A 6,706-nucleotide genomic window follows, 5' to 3' on the forward strand; every position below is an offset into this window, starting at 1 on the left:
CCGTCCAGTGCCACCCCTGCCATGGGCAGGGACACCTCCCACTGTCCCAGGCTGCTCCATGCTGGCCTTGAACACTTCCAGAAAACCTGGCTTTACTCACACCACAGCTGGACAATAACCTGGGGAGTTTCCCCCTGTGATATTTTCCTTCTCCACGGTCAACTTTTCTAAAACAGAGATTTACTGCAGGGCTTCAAGGAGCTGAACTTAAGGTCATTCCCTGAATCCGTGTTCAGTCTTTGCTGACATTCACGGGAGAATGGTAGGGGGACTTGTAACAAAAATCTGGAGCCTTTTTGAGGAGTGCTCCTGCTCTTCTCACAACCGGAGCGTTCCCAGATCCCGAATCCTGGTTCTGATCTCCCTGGCACCATCATTTTATCCTACAGGGAATGTTTGCCTTCTGGGATGGGTGTTGGGGCTTGATGGACACGCTGCCTCATCCGTTGTGGCAGAGCCAGTGCCTCTCTTCTCCCAGAAATATTCCACGCATGCAGCGTGCCTGACACGCACCAGGGCTGCGTCAAAGAGGTGACGCAGGGAGAAGCACACGCAGTGCCCGTGGCTAAGGATGCCTTAATCACAGCTTCAAAATTCACATCTACGCACCCAGGACATATTTTGAGGTCTATTATCTAAGGCTGCTATGAATAAAGATTTGTTTTTTCGTGTTGAACATCGTCCTTCCCATTGGAGGGCAGAGCACTGGGGCAGTGGAAATTTTTTGGTGGCGCAGTGGAAATTTTCTTTCTCTTTTTCTCAGGCTATTTCAAACAAATCTGCACTTTGGTCTTTCCACACAGATTACTTCAGTAGTTGCCCTCAGGAAGCTTCTTTAAGCAGAAACTTATGTCGTGCTCGTGTTTTTTTGCAAATTCCAAGGACTTCTGCTGGTTTCCAGCAGGTCAAGGGAGATGATTCCACCCCTGGGCCCCACAGGTGAGAGCCCACCTGGAGTGCAGCTCCCAGCCCTGTCCCAGCCCAGGGAGGAGCTGGAGCTGCTGCAGAGAGCCCAGAGGAGGCTCCAGGATGAGCAGAGGGCTGGAGCAGCTCTGCTGGGAGGAAAGGCTGGCACAGCTGGCATTGTTCACCTGCACAGGAGAAGCTTTGGGCTGAGCTCAGGGTGGCCTTGCAGGGCCTGGAGGAGCCCCAGGAAAGCTGGAGAGAGACAATTTCCAGGGGATGCAGGGACAGCACCCAGGGAATGGCCTCAAAGTGAAGGAAAGCAGGGCTGGATGGGAGATTGGGACTTAGGAATTGTTCCTAGCCCCAGCAGGGGCTGGGCTGGAATTGCCAGAGCAGCTGGGGCTGCCCCTGGATCCCTGGCAGTGCCCAAGGCCAGCTTGGAGCAGCCTGGCACAGTGGGAGGTGTCCCTGCCATGGCAGGGCTGGCACTGGATGATCTTTAAGGTCCTTTCCAACCCAAACCATTCTGGGATTCCATGATTCCCCACTAAAACCGAGGGAAGGAGGGAATGACTTTGTTGTCGTGCCTGTCCCCAGAGAACACGAGGTGTCGTTTGGTCCCAGTCTGTGGAATTCCCTCTTTAAAAGCTTTAATTTGCCAAGAGTGATAATTTGCAGTGCTTGGGTTTAAGTGCAGAGCACCATAAAAACCAGCTGGAGATTGAGAATTTTGGGTGCTTCATGCAGGAGTGAGGATCAGAATTCCCAAGGGAGAGGCTGGGGCAGGGAGAGGAGCCTGTGGGGAGGTGTTGTTGTCCCATGCCCCCAGCCAAGGGAGGATTTATGGCTCTCACTGAGGATGAGCTGGCTTTTGCCAATTAATTTCTAACAGGAATGAATGAGTGGGCGAAAAAACAACAAACAGAAATATAAAGAAAGCAATATTAAAGAAATGAAGCGTTCCACTTTGTGACTCCCCCAAGAGAACCCGGGGGAACTGCAGAAAAGCAGGATTGAGAGGGAATGGGAGTTTGCAGCAGAGTAAATACAAATTAACATTAAACTGCCGTGAAATTCCCAAGGAATTATATTTTGCATCCACATGAAAACCAGGGTAATTCATCACCTTTAATGATGTTACAAGGAATCCTGGCATGGCTTGAAATACTTCCCTGTTCTAAGAGTGGGAGAAAAATGTTTACCATGAGCACTAAATATGGACATTAATCATTATGTCTGTAATGCCAGGGCAGAACTACTTTCATGCTGCGAATATTCAGCTCAGTATTGTAATATTTAGAGTGAACAGACTGACTGAGAAAAGTTTAAATTCCTAAGGAGCTCATGCAACTCAAGGCAGAGCTGCAGAGAAAACCCCAGACCTCTTCAAATGTTTGGGCAGTGGCTGCTCCTGCTCAGTTTCCATGAGGTGGAAAATGGTTGGAGGAGCAAGAAATGGAACATGAGGTGAGCTGAGAGTGATTTCACAAAATCTTTTGGGGCTGAGACAAGGAATGACATCCCCAGAGTGGCATTTGGGAAGGACAACACAGCCTCTGGGTCAATGGGTGCAATTTTCCCAGCTGGGAGAGAGCTCAGAGCCCCTGGCAGGGCCTGAAGGGGCTCCAGGAGAGCTGCAGAGGGACTGGGGACAAGGCCTGGAGGGACAGGAGCCAGGGAATGGCTCCCAGTGCCAGAGGGCAGGGCTGGATGGGAGATTGGGAATTGGGAATTGTTCCCTGGCAGGGTGGGCAGGGGCTGGGATGGAATTGCCAGAGAATCCCCTGGATCCCTGGCAGTGCCCAAGGCCAGGTTGGACACTGGGGCTGGAGCAGCCTGGCACAGTGGGAGCTGTCCCTGAGCTTTAAGCCTTCAGCTGCCTCCCAAGGCAGGGATTCCCTGATTCTGTGATCCCTGAGTGCCTCTGTCCCTGGGCAGGGCTGGTGATCCCCCATTCCCAGCACGTGGCTGCTCTCGTGCTCTTCCCAGGGCTCACCTCCCCCAGGGGTGTTGGAGAGGCTCCTCTCTTGCTGGGGATGCTTTTGTTTAGGGGAAGTTGCCCTGCCAGGCACATGCCCAGATCTGCCTGTTTACATTTTGGAGCTTCTGGGGCTGTGTCCAAAGTCCACTGAAATCACTGGGAGTCTTCCCCGTTTATTCCAATGAACTCGGATCGGGCTGGGCATCAACAAAAAATGAGATTTACCCAGGCTCTGCCACCTCTTCCTCCTCCTCCCCCTTCCCTGGCTTCTCCTCTCCCTCCTCCTCCTCTCCTCATGACACCATTGCCACATCAACCAGAAAGGCTTAACCAAGATTTGTGATATCAGTGACATTTAAAGCCTCCAGAAATCAGGAGCCTCTCCTAATCCCAGGCTTTGTAATCCCCCTGATTATCCAGGTAATGAGGGGCTGGAGCCAAAGGCATCTCAGCCTGTTCAGGGTGTTAATCCAGGGAGTAGAAAATTAATGATCCCATTGCATCTGCACATTTTCCTGGCTGTCTGAGGGGCTGGAATATTGTGTGATCTTCTCTGGATTTCTTTTATCAGTCTTATTTTGTTTGAGGGCTTGGTTGGTTTTTTTTTTTTTTTTTAAGGTAAAATTGGTGACTTTTTGCAGCATAATTGGCTGAAGTAAAAATTACCAGGCAAATAAACAGAAGTAGGAAAAGGGCAGGGAGGTGAAGCTGCACTTCAACATTTTTTAATGTTTCAAGTTCCAGGCTCCGAGCTTAATCCAGGCTATAGAATCGTGGAATGGTTTTGGTCAGAAAGGACTTTAAAGATCACGGGCAGGGACACCTTCCACCACCCCAGGTTGCTCCAACCTGGCCTTGGAAACTTCCAGGGGTCCAGAGGCAGCAACAGCTTCTCTGGGAAATGTGAAGGTGATTTTGGAACCACGGAGAGGCTCTGGAGAAGGGGACCAGTGAGGCTGCCAGTGCTTCTCTTGCCTCAGCCTGGTGATTTCTCCTCTTCTTCAGCCCTGGGGATGTTTGGCATCCTCACGTGTCCCATTTGTCCTGGCTGCCGAGGGCTGGGGATGTTTTACATCCTGAAACAGGAGTTTTATCTGCCCCAAGGGGCTGCCTGCAGGCCAGAGCAGCAGAAGTGGCCCTGGCACGGGGTGTAAGACACGACAGTGGCTTGGAGCCACCTTTGTCCCTGCCCTGGTGGCCCCTCTGCTGTGCCCAGGGATTTGGGATGGAAGCTGTGACTGGCCAAGGATCCCTGGAGAAAGGGAGACATTTGAGACAGTGCTAATTTTGATCAGAGCTGCATGGGTTTAATCAAATCCTCCTCACAAGGAACTTGCAAAGACCAATGGCCTGCGTGGTGTGATCCTGAGCAGAGGATTTTGTTTAACTTAGTGGGGATGCTCAGGGAGCAGAGCTTTGGAAATTGGATAAAATTCAGCAGATCTGGAGAGGCTCTGTTTATGTGTGTGTGTAAATCCTGGAGTCCTGGGCTGAGCCAGCTGAGGGCTGCAAAGGCCTCATAAACTGTAGATTATCCTGATCTTATTCCAGCACTTTTTATCCTAGGAGTGGCTCATTTCTGAGTCATTTCTAAATATTATCCAAAATGTTGGTACAGATGCATCCAAACGGTTTTGCTTATTTACAGTTGTCTTCACCCCATGGTTTCAGGCCTGGAATTAGGAACCTGAGTCATGGGAATGCTCCTGTGTCATCTTTATCTGCTCACATAAAGTTAAGCAGGTTTGCAGGAACAGGCCTGGCAGGGCCCGTGGGAAGGGTTAATTAGATCCTCCCAATCACCAGGAGGCAAAAACTTGATAACTAGGCTTGAGAATGAAAAAAAGGGAAGAGGTTTCCCGAATTTAAAGCAAGAACTTGTGACTTAGCACAGCTTATTTCCTAAAAAAAAGCCTTGGGAAAGGGGGCTTCACCGACAGGGCGCTTCCCCCGGCGCACAGCATCGCCTCGGGTGAGCATTTCTGTTTCTCAAAAGCAGCTCCCTTAAACTGTTAATCAGCCTTCGGCAGCTGCTCCCACGCTGCCCAGCGTTTCATCCATGTTCCACCAAAGTGTCGCCTTCCCCAGGCCCAGCCTTTGCCAGGCGGCTGGGAGCCCCTCGGGAGGGTCCCACGGCCTCGGCATGAGGGAGGGATGCAGGGATGCAGGAATTCTGGGATATAGGGACACAGGTATTCAGGTATTCAGGGATGCAGGGATGCAGGGATGCAGGGATGCAGGGATTCAGGGATGCAGGAATTCAAGGATGCAGGGATTCAGGGCTGCAGGGATTCAGGGATTCATTGATGCAGGGATGCAGGGATTCAGGGATTCAGGGATTCATTGATGCAGGGATGCAGGGATTCAGGGATGCAGGGATTCAGGGACGCATGAATTTGAGTATGCAGGAATTCTGGGATACAGGGATGCAGGAATTCAGGGATGCAGGGATTCAGGGATGCTGGCATTCATGGATGCATGAATTCAGGAATTCCAGGATTCAGTGATTCAAGAATGCAGGGATGCAGGGATGTAGGGATTCAGGGATGCAGGGATTCAAGGATGCAGGGATTCAGGAATTCAAGGATGCAGGGATTCAGGGATGCAGGAATTCGGGGATGCAGGGATTCAAGGATGCAGGAATTTGAGTATGCAGGAATTCAGGGATGCAGGGATGCAGGGATTCAGGGATGCTGGCATTCAGGGGTGCATGAATTCAGGAATTCAAGGATTCAGTGATTCAAGGATGCAGGGGTTCAGGGATTCAGGGATTCAGGGATGCAGGGATGCAGGAATTCAAGGATGCAGGGATGCAGGGGTTCAGGGATTCAGGGATTCAGGAATTCAAGGATGCAGGAATTCAGGGATGCAGGGATGCAGGGATGCAGGGATTCAGGGATGCAGGGATCCAAGGATGCAGGGATTCAGGAATTCAAGGATGCAGGGATTCAGGGCTGCAGGGATTCAGGGATTCATTGATGCAGGGATGCAGGGATTCAGGGATTCAGGGATTCATTGATGCAGGGATGCAGGGATTCAGGGATGCAGGGATTCAGGGACGCATGAATTTGAGTATGCAGGAATTCTGGGATACAGGGATGCAGGAATTCAGGGATGCAGGGATTCAGGGATGCTGGCATTCATGGATGCATGAATTCAGGAATTCCAGGATTCAGTGATTCAAGAATGCAGGGATGCAGGGATGTAGGGATTCAGGGATGCAGGGATTCAAGGATGCAGGGATTCAGGAATTCAAGGATGCAGGGATTCAGGGATGCAGGAATTCGGGGATGCAGGGATTCAAGGATGCAGGAATTTGAGTATGCAGGAATTCAGGGATGCAGGGATGCAGGGATTCAGGGATGCTGGCATTCAGGGGTGCATGAATTCAGGAATTCAAGGATTCAGTGATTCAAGGATGCAGGGATGCAGGGATGTAGGGATTCAGGGATGCAGGGATTCAGGAATGCAGGGATTCAGGGATTCAGGGATGCAGGGATTCAGGAATTCAGGGAAAGCCCCCTCGGGGCAGCCTGCTGGAGGTGAAGCCCCTCAGAGCTGCTGCCCTGGGAATTCTGGAGTTTTCCCTGCTGGAGGGTGACAGTGGCAGGGATTTTCTGGGAGCACCAGAAAATTGAGATTTACCCAGGCTCTGCCACCTCTCCACCTCCAGCCAGGGGCTGGAATTCCATGATCCCTGTGGGTCCCTTCCAGCTCAGGATGCTCTGGGATTCCATGACCGGTCAGATTCGGAGCACACCCATCTGGTGATGAATTGGGAAAACCGGGAAAGAACTTCGTGATGCTTGTGAGGACCAA

General features: G+C 51.3%; 1 pseudogene; it reads right to left on the reverse strand.

The window, feature by feature from the left end:
• Positions 1-4,940: 4,940 nt before the first annotated feature.
• On the reverse strand, positions 4,941-5,864 carry LOC128804380 (cornifin-A-like; annotated as a pseudogene).
• Between the last annotated feature and the right edge of the window lie 842 nt (positions 5,865-6,706).

The sequence above is a fragment of the Vidua macroura genome, chromosome 2 (genome assembly GCF_024509145.1).
Source record: "Vidua macroura isolate BioBank_ID:100142 chromosome 2, ASM2450914v1, whole genome shotgun sequence".
Classification (NCBI taxonomy): Eukaryota; Metazoa; Chordata; class Aves; order Passeriformes; family Viduidae; genus Vidua; species Vidua macroura.